The sequence below is a fragment of the Sciurus vulgaris genome, assembly GCF_902686455.1.
Source record: "Sciurus vulgaris genome assembly, contig: HiC_scaffold_261_arrow_ctg1, whole genome shotgun sequence".
NCBI classification, from domain to species: Eukaryota; Metazoa; Chordata; class Mammalia; order Rodentia; family Sciuridae; genus Sciurus; species Sciurus vulgaris.
The window spans coordinates 5,419,372-5,447,201 of record NW_027632793.1 but is presented as its reverse complement, the minus strand read 5'-3'; the positions used below and the strand labels follow the sequence as shown (position 1 = coordinate 5,447,201).

The 27,830-nt window shown below is 39.2% G+C and overlaps 1 long non-coding RNA gene across 1 annotated transcript in view; it reads right to left on the bottom strand.

The window, feature by feature from the left end:
* Positions 1–13,741: 13,741 nt before the first annotated feature.
* Positions 13,742–27,830, bottom strand: part of LOC306652524 — a 1,123,790-nt gene continuing 1,109,701 nt past the window's right edge. The window contains exon 3 of the long non-coding RNA XR_013761431.1: positions 13,742–14,203. This is a non-coding gene — a long non-coding RNA (uncharacterized lncRNA). The remainder of the gene's footprint in view (positions 14,204–27,830) is intronic.

The window sequence follows — 27,830 nt, the reverse complement described above, 5'->3', positions numbered from 1 at the left end:
GGTATGGCTGTGGCACTGTAAGCCCTTTGGGTATAAACAGAGGAGTGGGATTGACGGGTCAAATGCTTGTTTCATTCCAAGTTTTCTGAGGAATCTCCATACTGCTTGTCATAATGGTTGCACCAATTTTCATTCCCACCATCAATGGATGAGTATGCCTTTTTCCCCATATCCTTGAAAATATTTATTGTTGCTTGAATTATTGATAATTGCCAATCTGATTGGAGTAAGATGAAATCTTAGAGTAGTTTTTATGTGCATTTTTCTAATTGCTAGAGATATTGAACATTTATATATATATATATATGTATATATGTTGAATGATTTTATATTTTCTGTGAAGTGTCTGTTCAGTTCCTTATTCCATTAATTGTTTGGGGTATTTGTTTATTTTGGTGTTAGGTTTTTTTGAGTTCTTTAAGTAGCCTAGAAATTAATGCTTTTTTTCAAAGTGCATGTAGTAAAGATTTTCTCTTAATCTGTATGGATTCTTTTCACATTATCAAGTGTTACTTCTGCTGAAAAGAAACTATTTAGATTGAGACCATCCCATTTATTGATTCTTGATTTAACTTCTCATGCTTTAGGGGTCATGTAAAGGAAATAAGATCCTTGACTGAGATGAATGTTTGTACCTACTTTTTCTTCTGGTAGTCCCAGGATCTCTGTTGCAGCACCAAAATGTTTGATCCATAGTGAGTTCAGTGTAATGCAGGGTGAGAGATGAGGGCTTAATTTTATTTTGTTACATGTGGCTTTCCAGTTTTACCAGCACCATTTGTTGAATGAGGTGTCTTTACTCAGTGAATATTTTTGGTGCCTTTACCTAACATGATACACCTGTTTTTCTGTGGGTTTGTCTCTGTGTCTTCTATTCTGTACCATTGGTCTATACGTTTGTTGTAGTGACAATACTATGTGTTTTAATTACTATGGCTCTGTAGTATGATTTGAGTTCTTGTATTGTGATGCTCCCTGCTTCACTTTTCTTGCTAAGGATTGATTTGGCTTATTCTGGGTCTCTTATTTTTCCAAATAAATTTCATGATTGATTTTTCTATTTCTATGAAGAACATCATTGGGATTTTAGTAGGAAATTCATTAAATTTACATAATGCTTTTGGTAGTATGGCCATTTTGACAATATTAATTCTATCTATCCAGGATCATGGGAGGTCTTTCCATCTTCTAAGGTTTTCTTTGCTTTCTTTCTTTAGTGTTCTGTAATTTTCATCCTTAGAGGCTTTTCACCTCTTATTATTATTATTATTTTTTTGTGTGTGTGTGGTACTGGGGATCGAACTCAGGGCCTTGTGATTGCAAGGCAAGCACTCTACCAGCTGAGCTATCTCCCCAGCCTGTCTTTACACCTCTCGTTAGGTTGATTCCCAAGTATTTTTTTTTTTTGAGTGATTGGGAATGTGGTAATGTTTTTTATTTCTCTCTCAATGGATTCATTACTGATGTGTAGCAATGTGTTTTATTAATGGACATTGACTTTATATCCTGCTTCTTTGCTGAATTTATTTATTCTAGAAGTTCTTTCATGGAAATTTTTGGATCTTTCAAATATAGAATCATATCATTGGCAAACAGTGCTTGTTTGTGTCTTTACCTATTTGTATTCCTTTAATTTCTTTCTTCTGTTTAATTGTTCTGACTAGAATTTCAAGGAAATGCAGAGTAAAAGTGGTGTAAGAGGGCATCCTTATCTTGTTTCAGGCTTTAGAGGAATGCTTTCAATTTTTCACTGTTTGGAATTATGTTAGCTTTGGATTTAGCATACATGGCTTTTATGATGTTGATGTTTCTACTATCCCTAGTTTTTATACTGTTTTGAACAAGTAGGAGTGTTGTATTGCCAAATGCTTTTTCTTCATCTATTGAGATGATTATGTGCTTCTTGTTTTTAAATCTATTGATATGATGAATTATGATTATTGATTTCCATATGTTAAACCACCATCCCTTGGATGAACTGAACTTGATCATGGTGCACCATCCATATAATATGTTTTTGTATGAGAGTTGCCAGACTTTCATTGAGAAGTTTTGCATCAGTGTTCATCAGGGATATTTTTCTGGAGTTTTCTTTCTTTAATGTATCTTTGTCTTATTGTGGTATCAGGATAATATTAGTCTTATAGAACAAGCTTGGAAGGGTTCCTCTTTTTCTATTTCATGGAATAATTTGAGAAGTATTGGTGTTTTAAGATCTTGTAGGAAATGGATTAGAATCTGTCTGGTCTTGGACTTTTCTAAATTGGTAGAATTTTAATGGTGTTTTTTTTATATTTCATTACTTAAAATTGTTTTGTTGAAATTATGTATGACCTCCTGATTCAGTATAGGTAGGTCATATGTCTCTAGAAATTTGTCAATGTCTTCAATATTTTCTATTTTATTGGATTATAAATTTTCAAAATAATTTCAAATTGTATTCTGTATTTCAGTTGTATTCATTTCAAAATTTTGTTTTTCATCACATACTTTAGTAATTTGGATTTCCTCTGTTTATTCTTTGTAGTATGGCTAGTGAGTTATCAATTTTATTGGTCTTTTTTGATGAATGAACTCTATTGTCAATTTTTTTTCAAATATTTTTATTGTTTCAATTTTATTGATTTGAGCTCTGATTTTAATTATTTTCTATTTTCTACTCTTTTTGGTATTGATTTGTTGTTCTTTTCCTAGAGCTTTCAGATGTAATGTTGTTATTTATTGGATGACTTTTCATTCTTTAATAAATATCTCAATACAATAAATTTTCCTCTTAGTACTGCCTTCTTAGTGTTCCAGAAATTTTGGTGTTATATCAGTGGTCTCATGCACCTCCAAATATCTTTTTATTTCATACTTGGCTTCTGCTACTATCTATTCATCATTCAATAGTATATTATTTAGTGTCCATGTGTTAGAAATAATTCTATTTTATAATTGATTTCTAATTTCAGACCATTATGATCTCATAAAATGCAAGGTATTTTCTCTATTTTTTGTACTTATTAAGAGTTGTTCTGTGGCATAACATATGATCTGCTTTTAAAAATTATCAATGGGCTGCCAAGAAAAGAGTGTGTTTGTAAGAAATACCACAAAAACCATGCCAGACATGGGAAATCACCTAAGGGAGTTTATTAAGCAAACAGAGTGTCTCTCTTCAGGATAAGAGAGAAAATGAGAGGAAAAGAGAAAGGGTGCATGCAAGAAAGAGTGTGAAAAGCGAGGAGGAGAAAGTAAGCAAGTATGTAGGAAAGCAAAGCAAGAGAAAAGATGGCGAGGTAGCTACCGTGAAGCAGTTGGATTCTGCTGGGCTAACAGGGGACCAATAAGGTAGAAGGATACTTGCAAGCTGACTGATGAACCAATAGCTAGCTAGGATGTTCACAGACTGACAGTAGTTGGGAGGTGGGGAAATGGCTGCAATGGAAAGGGCAGGGAGAGCAGCTTTGAACATTACAGTATTCACTCATTGATGGGTGAAATATTCTATTAACTGTTATGTCTAAATTATTGATTATGTTATTTAGTCCTATGGTTTCTTTATTTAGTTATTGTTTAGGAGATATTTCCAGTAGTGATAGAGGTGTGGTAATGTCACCCAGAATTATTGTGTTGTGGTCTAATTGATTCTTGAAATTGAGAAGGGTTTTATTTTATTTTTATTTATTTTATTTATTTTTTCATACATAGATGTTCCATTGTTTGGAGCATAAATGTTTACAATCATTATGTCTTGCTGCTGTATAATTCCCTTCAGTAGAATGAAATAAACTTCCTTATTCCTTCTGATTAACATGGGCTTGAAATCTACTTTATCTGATATAAGTATGGAAATCCCTGCTTGTTTATGCAATCCATATGAATGAGATATTTTCTTTTTGACTTATCCTTTCACCTTTAGTCTGTGGATGACTTTGCCTGCTAGGTGAGTCTCTTAGAGACAGTATATTGTTGGATCTTGTTTTCTAATCCGACCTGCCCATGTTTTTTGATTGATGAGTTTATGCCATTACTATTCAAGGTTATTACTAAGATATGACTTGCATTCCCAGTCACGTTGGTTTATTTCTGGCTTTTAATTTGATTTACTTTTTATTTTGACTATTCATTTAGTGTTATTCATTCTTTTTCTGTTTTTCACTTTTCTTTTTTCCTTCATCCTCATGGAATATTTTGCTGACAATGTTCTGTAGTGCAGACTTCCTAATTCTTATTTTTTAAACTTCTGCTTATCTTAAAAGATTTTTATTTCATCTTCAATTTGAAAATTAATTTTGCTGAATATAAAATTTTTGGTTGACATCCATTTTATTTCAGAGCTTTAAATACGTTGCTCTATGACCTCCTAGTTTTGAGGGTCTGGATTGAGAAGTCAGTTGAGATCTGAATTGGCTTTCCCTTATATATAATTTACTTTTTTTCTCTCACAGTCTTCAAGATCTTATCCTTATTCTATAGTCTAGTCATTTTCACTTTAACATGTCTTAGTGTGGGTTTGCTGTAGTTTTGTATATTTGGGGTCCTGTAAGCCTCCTGTACTTAATTTTCCTTTTCATTCTTTAGGTTTTGGAAATTTTCTGATATTATGTCATCAAAAAGATTGTGCTTTCATTTTGTTTGTATCTCTGCTCCTTCTTCTATCCCAATAATTCTTAAATTTGTTCTTCTCAAGTTATCCCACAGTTCTTTGAAGTTCTGTTGATGTATTCTTACCAGCTCTGCATGGTCAACATTATTTTTAATATTAAATATTTTGTATTCATTGTCTGAGGTTCTCTATTCCAAATGGTCTAGTGTGTTGGTGATGTTTTGATTAATTTTATAATATGATTTATTGATTCCTTCATTTTGAGGATTTATGCTTATTTTTTCATAATTTCTAAATCTTTATTGAAGTGATCTTTCAATCCCTGTATTTCCTCTACTTTGATTTCACCCTTCATACATGCTTTACTTCACAGATCCAGATTAGTCATGTACTTGCTTTACTTCTTCTTGGATATTTATTCTATTGTGTTGTTAGTGGCTTCTCTAATTGGGGCATCTTGGTTTGTGGCATTTTGTTACCTTGTTTTTTCATGCTACATATGTGTTTTTTCATATAGTTGTATGGATCTGAGACAATACATATTCTACCCAGTAGACCTTTTTTGTCATAAATATTTTCAGTATCCTACATTTAATAAGGAGACCAATATCAAAAATACCCAGTGCAAACAATATAGAGCCTCAAATCTAATATTTTCCAGCAAGGTGTCCACTGCATCCTAGCTATAAAAAGCAGTGATGAGTTCAACCAATGTCCACAATAAAAATAGAAAATTTGCTATACAGATTTACAATCTCAAATACTGGCCAAAGACAGAAAAGAAACAGTGCAGGATGTGGTGTTCATGAGGGAGAAAGAGAGAAGCCAGAAGCAAAAAGTCCACAAAGCATGGGAGAGGAACCAAAAGAGACTGGTTGTTATGTGGAGAAAACATAGAAAGGGAATCTAAGAAGACAGATAAATAAGAGGGAGAATACTTATTGAGAGAAGAAAAATTAAAAATATAAGAATATACAGAATAGCAGAACTGTAAAACACCAAGTGTATACTATCATCTTCCACAAATTGATGCACAAAAAACTCTGCTGCAAATATGGTGGAGAGAGGGATCAGAGAAGAAAAAATAGTAAAATGAATCTCATTGGAAAAATGAACAATTCTCTTTACCAGCATCCGAAAGCTTCTCAACCCTGTCTCTGAATTCCCAAAAGTCTGCCTGGCCCAGACAAGTCCTGGAAGACCCAGTCACTGTCTTGACACTCTGGGCCTCAGATGGTCTGGGTTTGGCCACATTGCACTCCCAGGTTCACAACGCCACTGGAATTTGGAACAAGACAACCAGGGATGAGCAATCCAGAGATGCCATAACTAGATGGGAGCAACCCACACTCCCAGGAGAAAGACCCCACTTGCAGCCAAACCTATATGCACCCTGACACTGAACCTCCAGTTCCTGGCCAGTGTCCCCAGACAGGTGCAGCTGTGCCCCAAAGTGGCAGTGGCACCAAACACACTGGCACCCCATACTAACCACAACGCAACCTGGAGTCACCCTGGCAGTGGACCTCTGGGCAGTGATGGAAGTAGTAGTAGCATGAGCTGATGGTAGTAGGTAAGGGATCAGTAGCAGTTTCAGTCATCAGTGGTGTTGTAGCAGGTGGGAAGACTGTGGCAGCAGTAGCAGCTATGGTTCTGGCTGCAACTACAGCAGCATCCAGAGAGGAGAACTCTGAGTGACTTTCTAGGAGCAGCAACAGCTTTTCAGTCAGTGACAGCAGCAGCAGCAGCAGCAGTGTAGTTGAAAGCCGAGCATCTGATGCACCATCAAGGGCATAATACCTCCCAGTGACACTGCAACAGCATCAAGAGTAGCAGCAGGTCCTGGAGAAAGATCTCTGGGCACCTGCAGCAGGGGTATCAGGGGCAACTGTGGCACAGATTCCTGCAGCAGTGGCACCCAGGGAAAAGACCTCCAGGCATCAGTGGTAGCTGCACCCCACCCCCCAGAGAAGACTTGCAAGCAGTTTCAGTGGCATTCATGGTCATGCTATCATGGGCAGTCCCAGAACCTGGAGATAACTCCTCCAGATTTCTGTGGCTGGTTTTAGTTTTTAAAAGTTAGAAATAATGTCTTCAACTTAATTTTTTTTTTGTTCTCTCATGATTCTACAAAACTCAGTCAGTCTTTGCAACATTTAGACTCACTTTTTGCTGTGTTTGGGTCAGAACAATCACATCATTTGTAAATAATTTTAATATGATAATAGCCATAGTTACTGAGTGTTAACCATAATGCTATAAAGTACTAAATTCTTACTACGCTCTTTAATATTCCTATCAATCCTGCTTGAAGAAGAGGAAATCCAAGATAGATGAGATCAAATACATTCTTTAGCTTATAGAGCTAGTAAGGGATGACATGTAGGTACAAATTGAGGACTGTTTTACATATTTACATGACTCTTAACTACTGAGCTTTCCTGTCTTCCATGGACTTCTTCATAAAGATTCCTCCTCAATACTGCTACTTTGTGCATAAAAATCCCTAGGAATAGTTCAGAGGGCACCAAAAGTATGTACCAGTACAGAGCAGATAGAACCAAAGACAGAAAAGACACAGTTATGATGATATATATCTTATAGAAAATTCACACCTAGCTTCCAGGTGATAATGGTGGCCCCAACTTCATTTTCCAGGGCAATGAATGACTTATAGGTTTGTTTTAGTCATCTCAGAGCAGGAGGGTTACTTTTCTATGAACTAAAATTTCATCAATTTGTCTACCCACTCAGACAGACTTAGGTTCAAACACAGCAGCCCTTATGCAGAGGAGGTGGGTGTAACTGTGAAAATGGTCCACTTCACCTTTTGGATATAGATCTGAGGCTTATTTTTAAAAGGAGCAGGATTTCCTTTTCCACTTCTCCTTCTCCCCCTCCCTAACCTGGGAGTGGGGAACAAGATTTCATTGAGTTCTCTGTGCTCCACAGGAAGGTCATATCTACCAGAGGATCTGGGAAATGAATATCTTCCAAATTAAGAAGTCAATGTTAATACTCCATCAGGGTGCCCTGGGACCCCCTGTCAGGGTGCACCTGGAATGTAGCCTTTGAAGAGTTTCTTTAAAATGCTCTTGTTCCTCCTGATGGAGAGAATCACATCCTTTGTGACAGGAGTCTCCTGTGTTTCTCCTTTGTTAGCAAATAAATAAACATTTTGTTCTTTTTCTCAGAACCATATCCTTGTTATTTAATTATCATTGGGGACAAGTACAGAGCATTTGGTTACAACTTTGTTCCCCTACCTGGGGACCAAAGAACAGGCCCCCACTCTAGTTTTCTTGGGCAGGTCTGGCACTGTAAGCAACTGCACTTTCATGCTGAATGGAGATGTATGGCAAACTTTTTGAGAGCTGACTACTGGAAAGTTAGTAGATGGGAGAGTATGCCTGGCGTTGAACCAGAGGAGTTATTTCTGTATTTAAAGGAAGTGACAGGGATTCCCAGCAGCTGCTGATGACCACATTGCTTCATAAAATGCCTACCTTCCTTTTCTGCATTTTAAGGATTGCTCCATCTTATTCTACTTTGAGAAAAGGAAAATGAATGCAGTAATATCAGGACACTTTGGCCATTTGGTAAACTCACTCTGTGTGCACACCAAGTTCCTTGATCCTACACAACTGGTTGCCCTTTGTGGGAATGTCTAGTCATTTTTTGTGGGGACATCTTTGGTGCCACTGGTGTAGAAGTCATGATTAAGTGGTATTTGGGAACTTTGGGGGATTTTCCCTCAACTGCTCTGTCTGTTTTAAAGGTTCCCCTCTGCCAGCCATGGTTTGGCGATCCTCTCTGTCTCTTTCTAGGTCTTTTGTTTGCATTTGCTTCTGGCCCCTTAATACATGGGAAATACTGTGTTGATCCTATAGATTGTTTCATGTGAAATATCTTGGCTGAATGGACCACCTATAGATATAAAACTGTCTAAGAAAAAGATGTTTTACTGTAACACTCTGGTCTTTGAATTGTTTTCTGAATTATTGTAAAATATTACACATGGGACATTATCTGTCAGAGATACGAAAAGGAAAAGATTCTGTGTGTACAAGGCACGTATGCAATTATGTAATAAGAAGTCTTAACATGCAAAAACTAAGTTGGATGCAAAATAGTGTTCCCTCAAATGTGTGAGTATAGGAGGACCACAAAGTAGGATTTATTTCTTTTCTTCTCAACTCAGTGTGAAGAGTCTGAGTACTACTTCTCAGTCTTGTCCCAGCAGCTGCAAATCATATTGCTGTGGGTCAAGGACACAATCCTGATATAAAGGAGAAAAGAGAAAAATCATAGGAAAGCTGCCTGGTCTATTGAGAAATAGACAAGGAGGATGTGGTCTGTACCCAACGTTCCAGCCACTCTTTGCCCGTGAGAGTAAAACCAGAGTTTGAGAACAGGGCTCAGTTCACAGCTTCTCCAGATGAATGAATCTATATGAGCTATAGGCCTCACTGATTTTCTATCCAGATTTTGGTCTCTTGGATTCAAAGAATAAAATCCATGGATAGTGGCAGAGTACAAAAATAAAAGAAATAAAATTAGTTTTGAATGAAAGGAAAAAAGGAGATGGATCTCCCTGTGATATGAGTGGAAAACAGTTGGAAAAGTTTTCCACTTAATTATACTAGTTCAGAAACTTAGGCTTTCGACAAAAATGTTTATCAGAGTCTATGCTCAACAGATATTAAAAGTGTTGAGGCTAATTGTTGTAATCTATTCTGTACAGTTGTTGGAAAAGTACCAAGGCTGTTGACTTGGACAATAACTTTCTATTTGGCTATGTGCTTTTAGTTCTTATGTCTGAATCTTTTGTAACTTTCATTTGGTTCTGTCCCTATTTTTATTTTCCAGCCACTCTGGGACAAAGGAGTGGAATGGAATGCTTAACCTCACAGGGTTGCCTTCACATTTGAAAAAACCCTATCTGGGGCACAATATGCTCATTGATGTTCAACTAACCTACTTTAATGGGGATGGAAGATGAAAGCTGCCAATCACAAGAAATGAAACAATGGGTTCAAATATTATTAATTATATTATATTTAATATATATACTTATAAATATATTAATATATAATTATGAATATATTATATTCAAATATTATAAAATTATAATATGAGGACAAAAAAATGTCTCCCCTTATTAAGATCTGCCCTATTTGTTCAGGGGACACTTCTTGGTGAAGGCCTTCCCTCTTGCCCACAGAGCTAAAATAAAAAGGCCTCCCTTAGTCCCCATGATTTTCAAACACCTGTCTTTTGGCCCTGCTGAATTCTGAAGAAAGGGGTCCCTAATAATTTATTTGACCTTCAATAGACAGTGCCTTTATATACAAAAGTATGTAAAGAGAGAGTCTCTGGGTACAATTAACAATCTGGAACTCACTTAAAGTTGGTTGCATTATGATGATAGTAAGGAAAACTGCTCAAATAATAACCTGTGTTACAAACCCTTGAGTATATACTGGAAAAAAAAATAAGGCACAGATTTTAAATATGCCAAACTGTCTAACTCCTTTGCTGGGATATAATTTGTTGTGTAAATTAAATTTACAGATAATATACTCACACCATAATTAAAAATTTCAAGTGAAAGTATCTTCCAGGAAAAGAAAACAGAATCTGCTTGGCTGGAGGTCTACTAGAAGTGAGAAAGGCCTTTCAAGAAAGCATGACCCTGGGAAAAATGATCAATGTTATCTTAACTAAGTTTAGTTTTAAGAGAGTACAACTTGTCCCAGGGGAAAAAAAATAAACAATAGCAGCTGAATTTACAATAGCTAGATTGTGGAACCAACCTATAAGCCCTTCAACAGATGAATGGAAAAAGAAACTGTGATATATGTACACAATGGAATATTATCTAGTCATAAAGAAGAATAATATTATGACATTTTCAGATAAATGAATGCAATTGGAGAATATCATGTTAAGTGAAACAAGCCAATTTCAAAATACCAAAGAGAGAATGTTTTCCCTGATAAGTGGATGATGATACATAGTCGGGTGGTGGGGTGGTGGGTGATAGAAGAATGGTGGAACTTTAGATTATATAGAGAGAAATGAGAGATTGGGGGTATGAGAAATGGTGGAATGAGACAGATATCATTGTCCTATGTACATGTATAATGACATGAATGGTATAAATCTACATTTTGCATAACCACAGGAAAAAAAATGTGCCCCATTTGTGTACAATGAATCAAAATGCTATCTGTGAAAATAAAACTATAACAATAAAATAAGAGGCACTCATTCTTTTCTGGACAGTTGTTTAAATTGTACAATGAGTCTGCTTTGCAAGATATCCTACTCTGCCTCTTCGGCCTGTTAAAAAACGTCACACTGATGCATACCAATTTTTGGAACACTTGACAGCTATAAAATATTAAAATGTGATGTCAATTGCTTTTGGGATGTTTCTTTGTCATAGAAAGAGATGACTTAAAATCTTGACCAGACTTCATTTTCATGAATAACCTAAATAATATACCTGACTAGAAATATATACATATACATATATATATATATATATATATGAAACTAAATATATTTGTCTGAGCCTTACCTAAATATTGTATAAAAGTTTAAAAATGAAAGTTCATGTAGATTTAACAAGTAAGTGCTATCTTTTATACCTTACATCTGGCATAGGGTAACAGTGCCATTTAGAAAACTTAACTGTATCTGTCTGCTTTGACTAGGTCTAATTTGAATTATTAACGCTGTTCCATAAATGTATAAGAGATTTAAGGCTATCATTTATTTTTACTAGTACTAGTAAATTTTGCAAGCCTGTAAATATATGTGGATTCTGAATTTACTGTGAAAATTAAACCTAGTTAATATAAGGACATCTGTATAATGGTGCAACTAACTATTAGTTCTTTGTATATGAAGTGTACTCATGATCTTCTAAGATACAAATTATAAATATAAAGCTTGGAAGAGCACTTAACCAAGATGGTGTTCTCCAAACTGAAGTTGTCTAAATTGGTAATTTTAAATTATATAGAAATACAAAAATTAAATTGGAATTTTATATCATTTAATATTCTGTCACTGAACCTGTTATCAATAAGATGTATGCAAAATTTTTGTTACTTTTTACGTGGGGGTAAAAATTTAAATGTATTTTAAAAAGATAATGAAAGGCTGATCTCTTTAAAGGTAAATATTGTAAAACATGCAAGCATTTTGCCACTTTCCAACAAAAAGGGTCAAAATCTCTCAGTTTTTATTTGATTCATGATTCAGAAGTAATTTGTGAAGAGCCCAACTTAACCTGAGATGAGGTTCTGCCTCCCACCTTACTCCATGTTAGAATGGCTCCCAATTAAGATAGACTTATGCTCATTTAAAGTTGTGTTCAAAAGATCAATTTTTGTTGTAAAGATAACTGTGGTCTCAAAATAAACAGGAGATATAATAAAACTTAGTAAGCTTTGGGATTATGAAAAAAATGTGTTTTTTGCAAAATAACTGATACCACCGTTCACTGGTGACAAGTTCTGCTCCTTCTAATGTTGAAGACTGAACACTAGAGAAGCATGCCAAGGCAAGCATATTAAGCAGGTTTTATTTAAAGGTAATAATACAGACTTCTCCCATCAGGAAGAAGGGGGCCATGGCTGGTGTTCTAAAGTCCCCAGAAGTGAGTTCACCCTACTTCTTTTATAGGTTAAAGTCTTTTATTCTCCAGTTCTCTCTTTTATTCTTTTATTCTCCTTTATCTCTCCTTCCTGCCTAAGTGACTAGGCCTGGTTTTGCATAAAGTGAGAAGCCATGGGCAGGGAGAGGGCCAAGGTGATTCAGGCAGATAAGGGTCCAGGGGGCATTATTTAGCAGCTCCATGCTTGCAGTCCTTAATAAAGGCAGGTAAATTTGGTAATCAATGGGCTCTGGAGATCCTTGACATTCCATTCTTCCAGGAGCAATCTTCAACTTCCAGAGGCAGATGACTTCATGGCTTCATTTCCTTGATTTGACCTGATCCCCTATTTCTACACTAACTACCTGTCCTTCATTCTGTCTTCATTCCCCCCTTTTGCTTTAGGAACTCCTAACTGCTGTAAGGAAAAGGGGGTGCTGATCGTTCTGGCTGCTTCAAAGCTGGAAGAATGGCAGCAAGGGGCAAGCAGTTTGGAGTTCCCTTTTAAAATTGGATCAATCAAGGGGTCCAAGATAGAAGTCTGGTTGGGGAAGAGCAGATTGTAAAGTCATCTGGGGTGGGTGCTTCTATGAGAGAAGAACAAAAAGACATGAGTACTGAAATGAGATTAGTACAAAGTAAATGTTACAGCATCTGGAACATGCCAATGAATATCATGAAAATGACAGAAGTCAATTTCTCACCAAGAGGTGTAAGAACTGAGAAATTGTTCCCATAATAAGGCCTAACAATGGCTGGAGAGGACAAGGCCTTTATTTGGGAAGTTTAACATTGTCCAGGTTATCAGGAATGTAAACACAACATTTAACTCTTAACGTCATTGATGTCCCCAGAAAATATAGTTAAACTACTTAATGTCATCTGATTTTTGTAATATATCCCTTTATTTGTATAACCCGTGTTTGGTAGAGATCTCTATACTTCTGTTACTTAGGGTTAGATAATCATACTAGCAGCAAATAGAATTAAGCTTACTTGTATAAACTGACTAAAAATTTCTGACTCTGGTAGTTTCTCTTAATAGTTATCAGGCACATTTGCCTAAGAATCTCTCTTTTGTAGCTTTTAGTCTTTATTCTAGTGGACTAACACAAGTGTACATCTTAAGATATATTTAATTATTATTTCTTTTACATGCCCAAGAATGGCTATATTTTGGTTTTAATGGTTTTGCTGGGTGTCTAAGATCAAGATGGTCAAACTGACTTGTTCCTATCTTGTTAGTCAGGTGAGTTCCCACAGGGGTCACTTGTAGAGAACATAAGAGCAGCTTCTTAGCTCCACCAGTGCCATTGGCAAGGAAGGGTTTCCTCGATGAGGTGTTTTCCTTTGGAAGCATCAGGGATGTCTCCCTTTCCCCTGACCCTCCTCTAAATCAGGTGCAATGATTGGCTTTTCATCCTCTAGTGGCCTCATCAATCTCCTTGATTAGGTGGTTTTGTGGCCCAGAGTTCCAAAGTTCCTTAGAGAAGTTCTTTTATTCCGGGGGTTCAGGCTGACTGAGGGCAAAAGATCCAAATACTGGTCTATCTTGCCCTCTGTATTTAATCTCAATCTCTAAATTTGATCTTAATCATCCAGCAAGCCAGTCTCACCAGTCATAAGGTAAGAGTAGTGGGCTTTAACTTCAATGTCTATAACTTTACAGTTATTTACCCTTTTATCTAACTGGAGTCTGTATTAGTACTGGAAGTTACCACTCTCTGTTCTAGAGGTGATGGCTTATTATCACAAGTTACCTAGGTTGTGTGTTCTTGAAGCAGCTACTTCTGCAAAACATTAACAGGTAACAGTTTTACAAAATAAAATTAGTAAGAGTAAAACTATATATTCAGCTTGTATAATAGTTATCTTAAATTTTGGCTGAGCTATACATTATATCCCCCATTTGAGATCATAGTAATTTTACAACAAAAAACAATCTTTTGACTATAACCTTGAAGAATCTGAAGTCTGGCTTATTTTGGAGCCTTTCTACACCCAGTTAGGTGGGAGGCAGAGCCTTATCTCAGGTAAGGCGTGACACTTTACAAATCTCAAGTGTTATAATTCTGATGTTGATCTTTGCTTCTTTCTTAAATGTTATTTTAAGAAGTTTACATATATTGATTCCTGAGTCTATATGAACACTAGTTAAAACAATTTAACATTATACCTATAACATGAATTAAAGAAAGCCTGAGAGCTTTTAACTTTCCTTTAGTGTTGAAAAGTGGCAAAATGTTTTCATGTTTCACAATATTAACCTTTAAACTAATCAGGCTCTAACTTTTAGAAATATATTTACATTTGAAATTCTTTATCTCAGTGTAAAAAGTAACAAATTTTACATATACCCTATTGATAACAGGTCCCATAATAGAACAGTAAATGATAGAAATAAATTCCAAATAAAATTTATTCTTTACAAGTTTAAAATTACCATTACAGACAAGTTTAATTTGGAGAATAGCATCTTGATAAATTTTCTGTTTTAAAAACTTGTATACCTGGAAAATATGAACACATTTACTATACAAAGAGTGACCATTTCACAATTATCTTGACACTTTTACTAAATTAAGTTTTTAAAGAAAAACTTAGACTCTGTAACATAGTACAATACTCTAACAGTTGTTTAACCATAACTGTATAAACCCCAATTTTTAAGACTAATTGTTCTAAAGAATAAAACTTAATAGACACAAAGTTATGAGTAAATTAGTGTTTAAAAGAAATCCCTTTCATTTTACCTTGTCATTTTACCATACAGATTAAACTTTGGTTTCTATCAGAACATTAGTATTTCACCTTAGGAAAACCGTTAAATAGCTTCAGCTGTCTTACATACATACATCCAACTTAGTTACACAGAAACTTGTTGAAACTTGCCCTTTACTTACACACAGACTTTCTTAGCACTTACTTAGACCCTCATGTATTTCATCACACAAGCACTTTCTTACCCAGAAACATTTTCTTTTCCCTTTTATTAAATATATTTCCATACCCAGAACAGTTTATGTTCTCTTTCTTATTTGTTGACACATTTTTGTTCACATTCTGAAACAACTCTTAGAAAATTTCTGAATTTAGATAAATTACTCTATTTTAATAAAATTAAATATTTTTGTTATTTATAGTACTCTAATTGAAACACAGTTGAACTTTCTGAACCCTTTGTATATAGAATTGTACCTGTTAGGCCACAACTCTTAGTAAACTTGTTTTTAGTTTAGTGATGACACAAAGCAACTTTAAAACCTTTTATTTAAACCAATAATGTTTAAGTATGATACCCCATGGAATTTAAGGAGTTAAGAGTACTTGATGTTATTTAAAAATTAGCATTTTAATTTTGTAAATTAATCAGATGTCTCTACAATCACATTTGAATAATTCCATACATGTCAACTCTAATTCACTTATTTTGTAAAAAACACATTATCAGACAAGTGTCCTGAACAGTATTTTGTGTCTCTTTCCTGTTGAAGGAAAGTCCTGGAAACAATTGATATTAGACATTTTATTAACATCAGTATTTTATTAATTTGACCACCTAGAGACTTGAAAATTATTTTTGAAGACATTTTACTATTGTTACTTTTATTACTTTATGTGATTTGAATTGAACATTTTTAAATCACGTGAATTAAAAGTATCTGAATCTATTTTTAAATTTTAATTTTAGGAGCGCTCAGTTTTGATACAGACAAAACATGACATCATACAGCATGACATACAAATAACACAAAATCAAAGACTTTGTAACTTTATAGGTGAATCTCCATTGCAATGTAACAGATGTTCAAAAACTCTAGTTGAATAAAATGTAGAACTGATCAAACAAATTATGAGCTTAAAAATTCAGAATTAAAAAAAACAAGAGTCCTGAAAAAATGATATGGCCATTAATTAATTTAGTAAAGCACCATAAAACTTACTTTTGCTGGAGTTTAGGTAATGCTCTTGGCTTCCTCTATTTACATTTCAATGTAAGCCTTGACTGAGATCTGGAAAGATCTAACAGGTTTTAACAGAAACCTTGTGCCTAGGACATTTTAGTCATCTCTATCAGGACAGCCTTGGATGTCAAAGAAAATTATGAGATCTTATTTTCCATTACTTTTGAGAATAAAGCTACTATGTTATGCTCCTCACTGAGATATGCCATTGGTTATTGAGCTGCCTATGGCTGCGTACCTGGGATTTATTTTCCCCTCAGTGACAAACAGGTTAAATCTTGCTTCATCAGTAAGTTGAGGATAGGAGCTTAAATTAAGGCCCCTTTTTGATATTCCTAGGACAGAATATTGTCCTATGGTGTCTATTTCCTGTAGTATTGAACCTGTTCATGACATAACTAAGCTTTTTTTTTTTTGAGATCTTTTAATTCCTATTAGCTAAGAAGTTTAGGAGTTCTGCAATGGCCTTCTGATATTCCTCCTGGGTGGAGGCACATAAATGATGTCATTTACTTACTGGAGCACAATCACAGATGTTTTCTCTCTGAATTTTGCTAAGTCCTTAGCTAAGGTTTGTATGGAACAGGTAAGGGCCATCTGAATCCTGAGGATACACTGTCTAGGTTAGCTGAGATACAGTATCTGGTTCCTCAAAGGCAAACTGAAATTGCTATTCAGAGTCTAGCATAAAAAGGAAAAGCCATCTTTTAAATCCAACATAATAAACCAAGCAGCAGTTGGAATCCAAGACAAAAGTGTATGGATTAAGAACTACAGGTTGGGGAAAATTACTGCTTCATTATTCTAAGGTTCTGAACTAGGCAGTTTGCTTTTTACCTCCTAAAATGGGTGAATTGCATGGACTATTGCAAGGCATTAGAAGTTTCTGTCATTTTGAATGATCTTTAATAAGGCCGTTTTCTTGTCTTTATATTCCCTTTTCTTTCCTTTTGTTCTCTATTAAAAATGGAGAAAATCATCTAAGGATTGATCAGGGCCATGTGCCAAATTTTGTAATTTCCTCTAAATATTTGGGGCTGATTAAATGATAAATTTGTACCTTTAAGGCCATTTATGCTAAGCCCATGGCTAATATCATTCTAAATGGTGAAAAACTGAAAGCATTCCCCCTAAAAACTGGAACAAGGCAGGGATGCCCTCTTTCACCACTTCTATTCAACATCGTTCTTGAGACTCTGGCCAGAGCAATTAGACAAACCAAAGAGATTAAAGGGATACGAATTGGAAAGAAGAACTCAAACTATCCCTGTTCGCTGATGACATGATTATATATTTAGAGGAACCTGGAAATTCCACCAGAAAACTCTTAGAACTCATAAGTGAATTCAGTAAAGTAGCAGGTTACAAGATCAATGCCCATAAATCCAACGCATTTTTATACATAAGTGATGAATCTTCAGAAAGAGAAATTAGGAAAACTACCACATTCACAATAGCCTCGAAAAAAATAAAACACTTGGGAATCAATCTCACAAAAGAGGTGAAAGACCTCTACAATGAGAACTATACAACATTAAAGAAAGAAATTAAAGAACACCTTAGAAGATGGAAAGATCTTCCATGTTCTTGGATAGGAAGAATTAATATTGTCAAAATGGCCATACTACCTAAAGTGCTATACAAATTCAATGCAATTCCAAGTAAAATCCCAATGAAGTACCTTACAGAAATAGAGCAAGCAATTATGAAATTCATCTGGAAGAATAAGAAACCCAGAATAGCTAAAGCAATCCTTAGCAGGAAGAGTGAAACAGGGGGTATTGCAATACCAGATCTTCAACTCTACTACAAAGCAATAGTAACCAAAACGGCATGGTATTGGTACCAAAATAGAAAGGTAGATCAATGGTACAGAATAGATGACATGGACACAAACCCAAATAAATACAATTTTCTCATACTAGACAAAGGTGCCAAAAATACGCAATGGAGAAAAGATAGCCTCTTCCACAAATGGTGCTGGGAGAATTGGAAATCCATATGCAACAGATTGAAACTAAACCCATATCTCTCACCTTGCACAAAACTCAACTCAAAATGGATCAAGGACCTCGGAATCAGACCAGAGACCCTTCATCTTATAGAAGAAAATGTAGGTCCAAATCTTCAACAGGTTGGCTTAGGATCAGACTTCCTTAACAAGATTCCCATAGCACAAGAAATAAAAGCTAGAATCAACCACTGGGATAGATTCAAACTAAAAAGCTTCCTCTCAGCAAAGGAAACTATCAGCAATGTGAAGAAAGAGTCTACAGAGTGGTAGAATATCTTTGCCAATCATACTTCAGATAGAGCACTAATCTCCAGAATCTATAAAGAACTCAAAAAACTCTACTCCAAGAATTCACATAATCCAGTCAGCAAATGGGCTAAGGAAATGAATAGACACTTCACAGAAGAAGATCTACAAGCAATCAACAAACATATGGAAAAATGTTCAACATCTCTAGTAATAAGAGAAATGCAAATCAAAACCACCCTAAGATTCCATCTCACCCCAATTAGAATGGCGATTATCAAGAATACGAGCAACAACAGGTGTTGGCGAGGATGTGGGGAGAAAGGTACACTCATACATTGCTGGTGGGGCTGCAAATTAGTGCAGCCACTCTGGAAAGCAGTGTGGAGCTTCCTTAGAAACCTTGGAATGGACCCTCCATTTGACCCAGCTATCCCACTCCTTGGCCTATACCCAAAGGACTTAAAATCAGCATACTACAGAGATACAGCCACATCAATGTTCATAGCTGCTCAATTCACAATAGCCAGATTGTGGAACCAACCTAGATGCCCTTCAATGGATGAGTGGATAAAGAAACTGTGGTATATATATACAATGGAATATTACTCAGCCATAAAGAATGATAAAAGTATGGCATTTGCAGGCAAATGGATGAAATTGGAGAATATCATGCTAAGTGAGATAAGCCAATCTCAAAAAGCCAGAGGACGAATGGTATCGCTAATAAGTGGATGATGACACATAATGGGGGGGAGGGTTAGTGTTAGGGTTAGAGTTAGGATTAGGGAGGGGGGCAATTATGGAGGACGGAAGTACTGTATAGAGGGTAAAGAGGGATGGGAGGGGTGGGGGGAAGGTAAAAATAACAGAATGATTCAAACAACATTACTCTATGTAAATTTATGATTACACAAATGGTATGCCTTTACGCCATGTACAAACAGAGAAACAACATGTATCCCATTTGTTTACAATAAAAAAAATAAATAAATAAATAAATAAAAAATAAATAGGTCACCCTTTATGGATTCAGGATTCAGGGTGGTGTGTTTCCTTATTGTTTTCCTAAGTCTCTCTATGAAAATAGCAGGACTTTCCTGAAGGCTGCATAATAGTTTTTTTAGGCATCCTACTCATTATTTGAATCCCAATTAGGATTGTTTCTGGGTACTGCCTGTGCTCTAGATGGTTAATAGCATAATTTTTTCAGGTGAAGTCAAATACGTGGTGTAAGTTTTGAAACATCTCAATATTTATTAGGATCCTCCAAAATTCTCCCTAATTTTTTTGTCTGTCTTAATTTGGGAGGGTCCCCTTGGTGTTCTCCCTTAGTAGGTGATTCCTTAAGGCTTTCACCTCTCATAGAGATTATTGATGTCAAGCATGGTAACATATGAAAGGCACTTTTCATTTGCAATTTAGCAGTATGCAGGCTAGTGGTGAACCTGGCAATACTGTTTAGAGAGATGCTCCCTTCTGAGTTAGAAGTATTAGGGAAGAAATAATGAGGTGACACAAACTGTCCATCCACCGGAGAAGTTCTGCTTTATTCAGAGAATTTGCACACTTTTATAGAATGGAGAGAAGTCTCACAGGCCAGGGTATGGGATGGGGCGGTAGTTAATTGGGCAAGCTTGTTGCTAGGGAATTGAGACAGGGCAGTGGAGAGTGATTGGGTGCCGATGCTGCATCAGCGGGAAACTGACACTCCAGAAGAGAAGCAGGATATGTGCCATATTGTCGAAGTGTGGTTCCAAGAGGCAGGGTGCGTCTTTTGCAGCTGCTTGTGGGGGGTTAGGCCTTATATTCCTCCATTTTTTCCTGTGTATATGGGAATGGGGTCATCATTCTTTCTCTGGCTACTTCCTGCTGAAGTGGGTCATAGAGGCAAGGGGGGAGGGTTGAGGAATAGACCACTTATTAGTCCCCATAACCGAAGGTCAAATGCAGCCACTTCACCGGGAGAGAAGTCCATGAAAGTCCCTTGGAATCACAAAATTTGCAGCTTGTCATCCCATTGGGAGAGGGAGTTGCTGGGGGTGACCATCCAGGTCCAGGAATAGCTGCCACTGGTGATGGAAGGGGTTGGTCATCTTAAAAGCTGGTGAGATATTCTTGCAAAGAGTTGGTTGGATCCTCGGTGGCTAGAAGCTGGTAATTCCTGAGTAAGAGTTGGTTAAAGGTTTGATTAGAGATTCTTCTCACCTGGGTTTGGATGAATTTCATGATATAAGGTAGAAAGATACAGGCCACAAAGATGACAGCTAAGGAGCCTATAATGGGCCACAACCAAGTGAGGAGGGGGTTTTGGATAAAGGCAGAGAGAGGGTTAGAACTTGTTTGTGTCTGTAGGCTAGAATTGGGCATGCAAGAGAAGCACAGAGAAAACAGTTCCCAGGGGAGAAGGAAGGAAGGAAAGGAGCGAGAGTAGAACCTGCACCCAAGTGTAAATGAGTGACCCAGAGGTGTTGGCGGAGGAGAGAGAGGGTGATTCTTGGGCAGAGGAGAGCTGTTCCTCTTTGTGTTGGATGTTGACAGAAACCAGGGAAAGAGTTCTGCATACAGGAACGTATTCCTGAGAAATATAGAAGAAGCCCCAGGGTTTGGGGGACCATCCATAGTAGAAAGCACAACTACAAGGGGAAGCTCACTTGGGATTCCAGGGATCATGGATGTGAAGAAAGGTTATTTGAATTTCAGGTGTGCCTCCCTTATGAGGCTACTGGTGGAGTTTTTGTCATGGGTTGCACATAAGTAGGGGAGAAATGGCTTTTCTTTGCACCAACAGGTAAATTGAGAGGAGGTAAGGGAAAGGGGAATGTCAATGGCTGAGGAACACCCTGTCAGGTGGCAGTCCTTTTTGGAGGCAAGATGAGTGATACTGGTTTGCCTGTCCATGTAGGTTTCACACACTTTAAATATCCAGACAAAGGATGGTTTTGAGAACCCTCTGGGTAGAGAGGTAGTAGAAGTAGAAAGAGGCTTAAGAGGGGAGACATTCTTCCTGAATGGGGGACAGGGTTGGGGAGCAGGAGAGTTGGAGCTTAAGAGGGTTGGAGGGGGGAGGGGTGCACTGAAAAGAGTGGTATATTGGTTTGTCCTGTAGCTGGTCAAGGTCTGCAGCTGCTGAGGATGGGTTCCCAGTATAAAGCTTCAATCTAGAAATATGAACCCATGGTGTTACATGGTAATTGGATGTGGCAAGCTTAGTGGCTGTAGGGGTACATAGGAAGATGGGATATGGTCCCTCCCATTTAGGAGTTAGGGGGCTTTGGGTTTGGGGTGGTTGAGAAAGACCAATTGGCCTGGGTGTAGTATAAGATCATTTTTTGTGGCCGACAGGTCTGGGAGTAGCCAATCTTGATGTTTCCATAGTTCAGCCCAAAGGTGGGAGAGTAAGGGTAGGGCTATAGCAGATGGTATGGGCTCTGGAATGGCTGTGATGCCAGGTGGTAGGAGAGGTCTTTCAAACATGACCTGAAATGGGGAAAGGTTGGTGGGTTTCTTCAGGAGTGCTCTAAGTCGAAGCAGGGCAAGGGGTAGAAGACAAACCCAGCCAAGGTGCAGCTCTAGATACAGTTTGGTTAAAATATCTTTTGACGTTCTGTTGGTTCTTTCCACTTTCCCTGATGCTTGTGGTCGGTAGGGACAGTGGTAGTGCCAAGGTAGTGGAAGGAATTTTGATACTTCCCTGGATTATTTGGGCTGTGAACTCTGGTCTGTTATCAGATTGGATGGAAGTAGGCATTCCAAATCTGGGAATGATCTGTGTTAGGAGAGAGTGAGCCACAGTGGAGGCCTTTTTATTGGTTGTTGGCAATGCTTCCACCCATCCTGAGAAGGTGTCCACTAATACTAGGAGGTATTTGTGACATCAGTCAGGGGACATGTTGGTAAAATTGACCTGCCAGTCAGCCACAGGGTTGTGGCCCCTGGCCTGGTGTGAGGGATAAGGTTTAGGTTTGAGGGGAGTGTTAGGGTTGGTGCGCTGGCAAATGGCACAGGAGAGGAAAATATAGTGGAGTAGGGTTTTATCTGCTGGCGTAAGTGAGAAGAAGGTTTGTAAAAAATGGAACAGTGTTTGGGGGCTGGAGTAGAAGAGATCATGAAGATGGAAGAGGGAGAGTTTATCCCCGGGAAGTTGTAACTGAGAGTTTTCCTGAACGGTGACCTCAGGGGTAGTAGATGTTGGGGTTTCTGATTGCTGGGGTAAGGCCAGGAGGAGGGTATTGGTGGTCCCTGACACAGCTGCGGCCCATGCCGTGATAGTGCTGAATTTCTGATATTATTCCCTTTGGTGTTAAGTAAGCCTCTTTCTTTCCATATGGCTGCATGGGACAGGAGAATGTGAAAGACATATTTAGAGTCCATGTACAGGTTGAGGTTCTTCCTTTGGCGAGGGTGCAAGCTCAGGTGGTGGCAATGAGCTTTGCCTGCTGATTAGTAGTACCTGCTGGTAATGATTGGGCCTCTATGACTGAATTGAGGGAGACTACCACATAACCTGCATAATGGGTGTGGTCTTCCTTGAATGAAGACCCATCTGTAAACCATGTGAAGTCAGCGTGTGGGAGGGGGCCCTCAGAAATGGAGGAGTGACAGGGTATAAAGTTCTGGAGTGTCTCCAAGCAATTATGGAGAGGTGTGTTGGGAGGGTATGGCATTGGGAGTAGAGTGGCAGGGTTTAGGGGTGGGCATGGGAGAAAGGAGATGGTAGGATTGTCCAGGAAGGAAGACAAGAGGGCTAGGAGTCTGGATGGCAGAAGGGAATGGAGAGCTTTATAGGAGAGCAGATCCTTGAGGTGATGGGGTGGAAGGATGGTGAGAGGTGCCCCAAAAGTTAATTTGAAGAATTCCTTTTGTAATAGGTGCCCAGCTGCTAGGGCTCATAGGCAGGGGGCCCATCCTCATATAGTGGGATCTAGTTGTTTGGAAAGGTGGGCCACAGGGGTGAAGGAAGGGCCATAGATCTGTCCTAGGACCCCCAAGGCTTGACTGCTATTCTCATGGATGTAAAGGGAAAAAGGTCTGGTAAGGTCTAGGAGATGAAGTGCAGGGGCTTCAACTAGAGCTTGTCTAAGTTTGAGGAAGGGGCAGGGAAGTATGTAGGATAGAGGTTCTTCAGGGTCCCCTCTTGCTAGGTCATATAGGGGTCAAGCCAAGAGGGAGAAGTTTGGAATCCAGGCCCTGAAGTACCCGGCCAGTCACAGGAATGAGAGGATCTTGGTGATAGGGAAGGTGGTGAGGGGCTGTTTCCTGTCAAGAGTAATTTCCTTTCTCTGTGAGAAGAGCTGGAAACCTAGTAAGTCATGGATGAGAGGGAGATTTGGGCCTTGAAAGGGGAAAGGTGGTAACCCCTCTCTGCTAAAAAGTTGAGGAGTGAAGCAGTGTCAATTTGGGATTGTTCCCAGGATGGACTACAGAGTAGGAGGTCATCCATATACTGCAGGAGGACAGAATGTGGATGGGATGCATGGAAGATTTTGAGATCCTGGGCCAAAACCTGTCGAAAGAGGTAGGGACTATCCCAAATCCCTTGAGGAAGGACTGTCCTTGTCATCTGTTCAGAATGCAGTGTGTGTGGGTCCATCCAAGTGAAAGCAAAGATATCTTGGGAGGAAGGGTCAAGGGGAATGGAAAAGAAGGCATCCTTTAAATCCAAGACTGAGAAGTGTATGGATGATGTGGGGACTTGGGATAGTAAAGTGTATGGATTAGGGACTAGGGAATGTATGGGAACAATGGCAGCATTTATTAGGCGGAGGTCTTGGACTAGGCAGTTTGATCCATTGCTCTTTTTAACTGACAGAATAGGGGTGTTGAAGGGTGATTGTGTGTGACAGATGTACCATTTTCAGTGGAGATTCTCAATGATGGGTTGAAGTCCAAGGAGTGCGGTGGTGCTTAGGGGATATTGGGCCTGCTGTATATATTTGGTGGGGTCTTGTAGTTTAATAGTAATAGGGGGACATTGGGCATTGGAGGGGCTACTAGTGTCCCATACTGTAGTATTTATGGGGTAGGTCAAAGTGGGGAGGAAATTTTCTGGGATGGGATCCCTGGTTTTAGAAAGGAGGGCTAAAAGGAAGGGGATTGTGGGGGAGGATGAAAATAGTATGGTGATAGACACCTTTAATAGGGAGAAGATATCCCTTCCCATGAGAGGGACAGGGCATTGAGGCATAACTAAGAAAGAGTGGGAGAAAGAAAAATTACTGCCTTGAATGGAGCAATTTAGGATGGGGAGGTTTGCGGGGCAGAATTTGTTTCCCTACTACCCCGACTATAGGAGAGGTGCTAAGTGTGGTAAGGCCCTGGAATTCCCTCAAGACCAAGAAAGTGGCCCCAGTATCTATGAGGAAGTAGGTGGGGGCACTATCTACAATAATAATGACCCTGGGTTCTCTTCTTGTTATGGACATGGTCAGGGTGAACACAGGCCTCGTCGATCCTCATCGGCTAACCCTACCATAAATGGTTGCCATGTTCCAGGTGCTTGGGGGCCACTTGACCATCTGCCCCTTTGGGCAAAGGGCAATCAGAACCCCAGTGCCCCCTCTTTCAGCATTTTGGGCAAGGTGTGGTGGGTTGTCTGGGAGAGGGACAGGCTTTTGACCAATGTCCTTCTTTTTTGACACTTAAAGCATGCCCCAGGTGGAGGCTTGGGGTTGGATGTGGCAGGAGAACACCTGGGGGTAGGTTTTATGATCTGAGCATTTGGAAATTGACTTGATCAGCTCTTTGCTTCCAGCGCTCCTTTTCCTCTTCTGGGCTATGAAAAACCTTGAGGGCCACTGATAAGATCTCAATCTGAGGGGTAACTGGGCCCTGATAATTTGGCTTTAATGTCAGGGTAGGATTGGGCCAAGGAATATGTCATAAGGACATGTCTGCCATCATCCGAGGTGGGGTCTAGGTTGGTGTATTGTTGGAGGGCCTTGGTAAGCCTGTTTAGGAATTTGGATGGGGTTTCGTCCTTCTTCTGGATAATTTCCTGAACTTTTTGGAATTGATGACCTTATGGGCAGCCTTTTTAAGACCCATAACCAGGCAAGAGGCAAAACGGTCCCTGGCTTGGATTCCTTGTGCAGTGTTATAATCCCAATGTGGGTCTTGTTTGGGGTCTGCATGTGGGCCAGGTGGGTGGTTGGGGTCAGTGCTGTGTGTGTCATTAGCATGGGTTTGAGCAGCATCCAGACTCGGCAACATTCTTCAGGTAGGAGGGTGTTAGCCAGGAGCATGAAAATGTCATGGTGTGTTAGGGTATAAGCTTGGAGGACCCATTGAAACTCCCTGATGTAAGTGGTGGGATCTGTACTGAATTAACCCAGTTTCTTCTATAATTGTGTCAGTTCTGCAAGGGAAAATGGCAAATGGACCCAGACCACACCCTCATCACCAGCCACTTCACAGAGAGGGGCAATAGTGAGGGGGTTAAGGGGAGGCCCTCAGGAGCGTGTGAAGGGAGGGCTAAAAGGGTCAGAGGTGGGAGGAAATGGGGGCAGAAAGGAAGTTGGGGAAGATACTGGGATAGCGGATGGAACATTAGGAGGAAGCACGAGGGCAGAAGGTGGAGGCCTATAAGAGGGGGGTTCATTGGCAGGGTCGAAGGCTGTCTCTGAGGGCTGGGGGGGTGAGGGAGGTTTGCAGGCTAAAAGGACCTGAGATGGAGTGCAGGTGGAGCAGAGTGAGGGATGTTGGGTTAGAAGACAGAAAGCTTGGGTGTAGGGAATCTCTTTCCATTTTTCCTGGTGCTGGCAATAATTGGAGAGGTCTCTAAGAATGTTGGGATCTAGTATGTCCTCGGGGGACCATACACTCTGATTGTCTAGGGGATAATGAGTCCAATCCTGGGTGCAAAATTCGATGAGAAGTTTTGGTTTGATATCTGGCTTGAGGGACAGGGTGCTAAGGTTTTTTAGGAGACATTGAAGGGGGGAGTCCCCCGGGGGGGAGGAAGAAGATGTTCCCATTGCCAAAAAGGAGAGGAGGAGAGAGAGGTGAGATAGGAAAGGGCGAGAAAGGGGAAAGAGAGAGAGAAGGAAAAATAAAGGTGATAGAGGAATATCCTTCGGCTTGTAAGGAGAGAAGAGATCCTAAATGGCATCCCTGATAAGTCTCGATCAATCTCGGAGGGGTACGTAAACAAACTGGGAGAAGAGGAGAGGGTGGATCATCACACAGGCCCTCACTCTTCTGGGGGCAAAGGCCCATAGCCTGAAGGAACCTGCTACCAGGGTTTCTGGAGACCCTTCGTTCTGGAAAGAACAGCAAAGAGGAATGGTGGAGAGACGGGGTGGCGCAAGGGAATGTCAAATTCCGAGAGCCTTTAAAAGTGAAACTGGGAGATGGGAGTATGAGTCCTGATTGAGTCATGTGTTAAGATAGGCAGTGTCTAAGTGAAATGCTGATTTTGTAGTGTTATGGCCAAGGAGGAGCCTGGGAGTCTGCTGCGTCCCTGAAGGCCTAGGTGGGGAGTGACCTCCCTTCCTGTTTGGCGTTGGGACATTGCCAGATGATAACAGTCAAGAATCCCATGATAGCCCAAATGAGAGTTGCTCCTTCATCCCAGTGGGACTTACCGAAAGGATGAGCTGGTGGTGAGTGAAGAGAGCCAGCAGCAAGAAAGATGGAAGAGGGCGGAGCGGCAGCAGTGTCGAAAAGAAGAGAGATGGAGCCAGAGAGGTGCTCGTCTCTCCTGGGTTTCGGCACCACTGAAAGAATGAGGCAATACCAACTGTCCGTTCACTGGAGAAGTTCCACTTTATTCAGAGAATGTGCACACTTTTATAGAGTGGAGAGAAGTCTCATAGACCAGGGTATTGGATGGGGTGATAGGTAATTGGGCAAGCTTTGTAACTTGGAGATTGAGACAGGGCGATGGAGAGTGATTGGTGTGAGGCCATGCCGGCGGGAAACTGACACTCTGGAAGAGAAGCAGGATATGCGCCATATTGCTGAGGCGTGGTTCCAAGAGTTGGGGTGGGGCTTTTGCAGCTGCTTGTGAGGGGTTAGGCCTTATAACGGACATCTTCCTAAATGAGCTTCCTTACGGTACAGAAAAAGCCGTCTCTCACTACCTGTCTTTGCCAAAGTTATTTCTGGCCTTCTTCGGCAAAGTGCTAGAGAGCCTAGGAGGATTCAGACTTATGGGCATTACTGCTTTCCTCCTGCCACTATAAACTCCTAATTATAAAAAACAATGACAAAAGTAAAAAGTGTGCCTTTTGCCTATATTTTTGCCCTGTAGACTAAAGGAATCTCTGGAGGGTGAGGGGACATCTATTGGTTGTTAGGCATATAATGCCCTTTGCTTGGAGGGTCTCATGGGAGGGGTTTTAA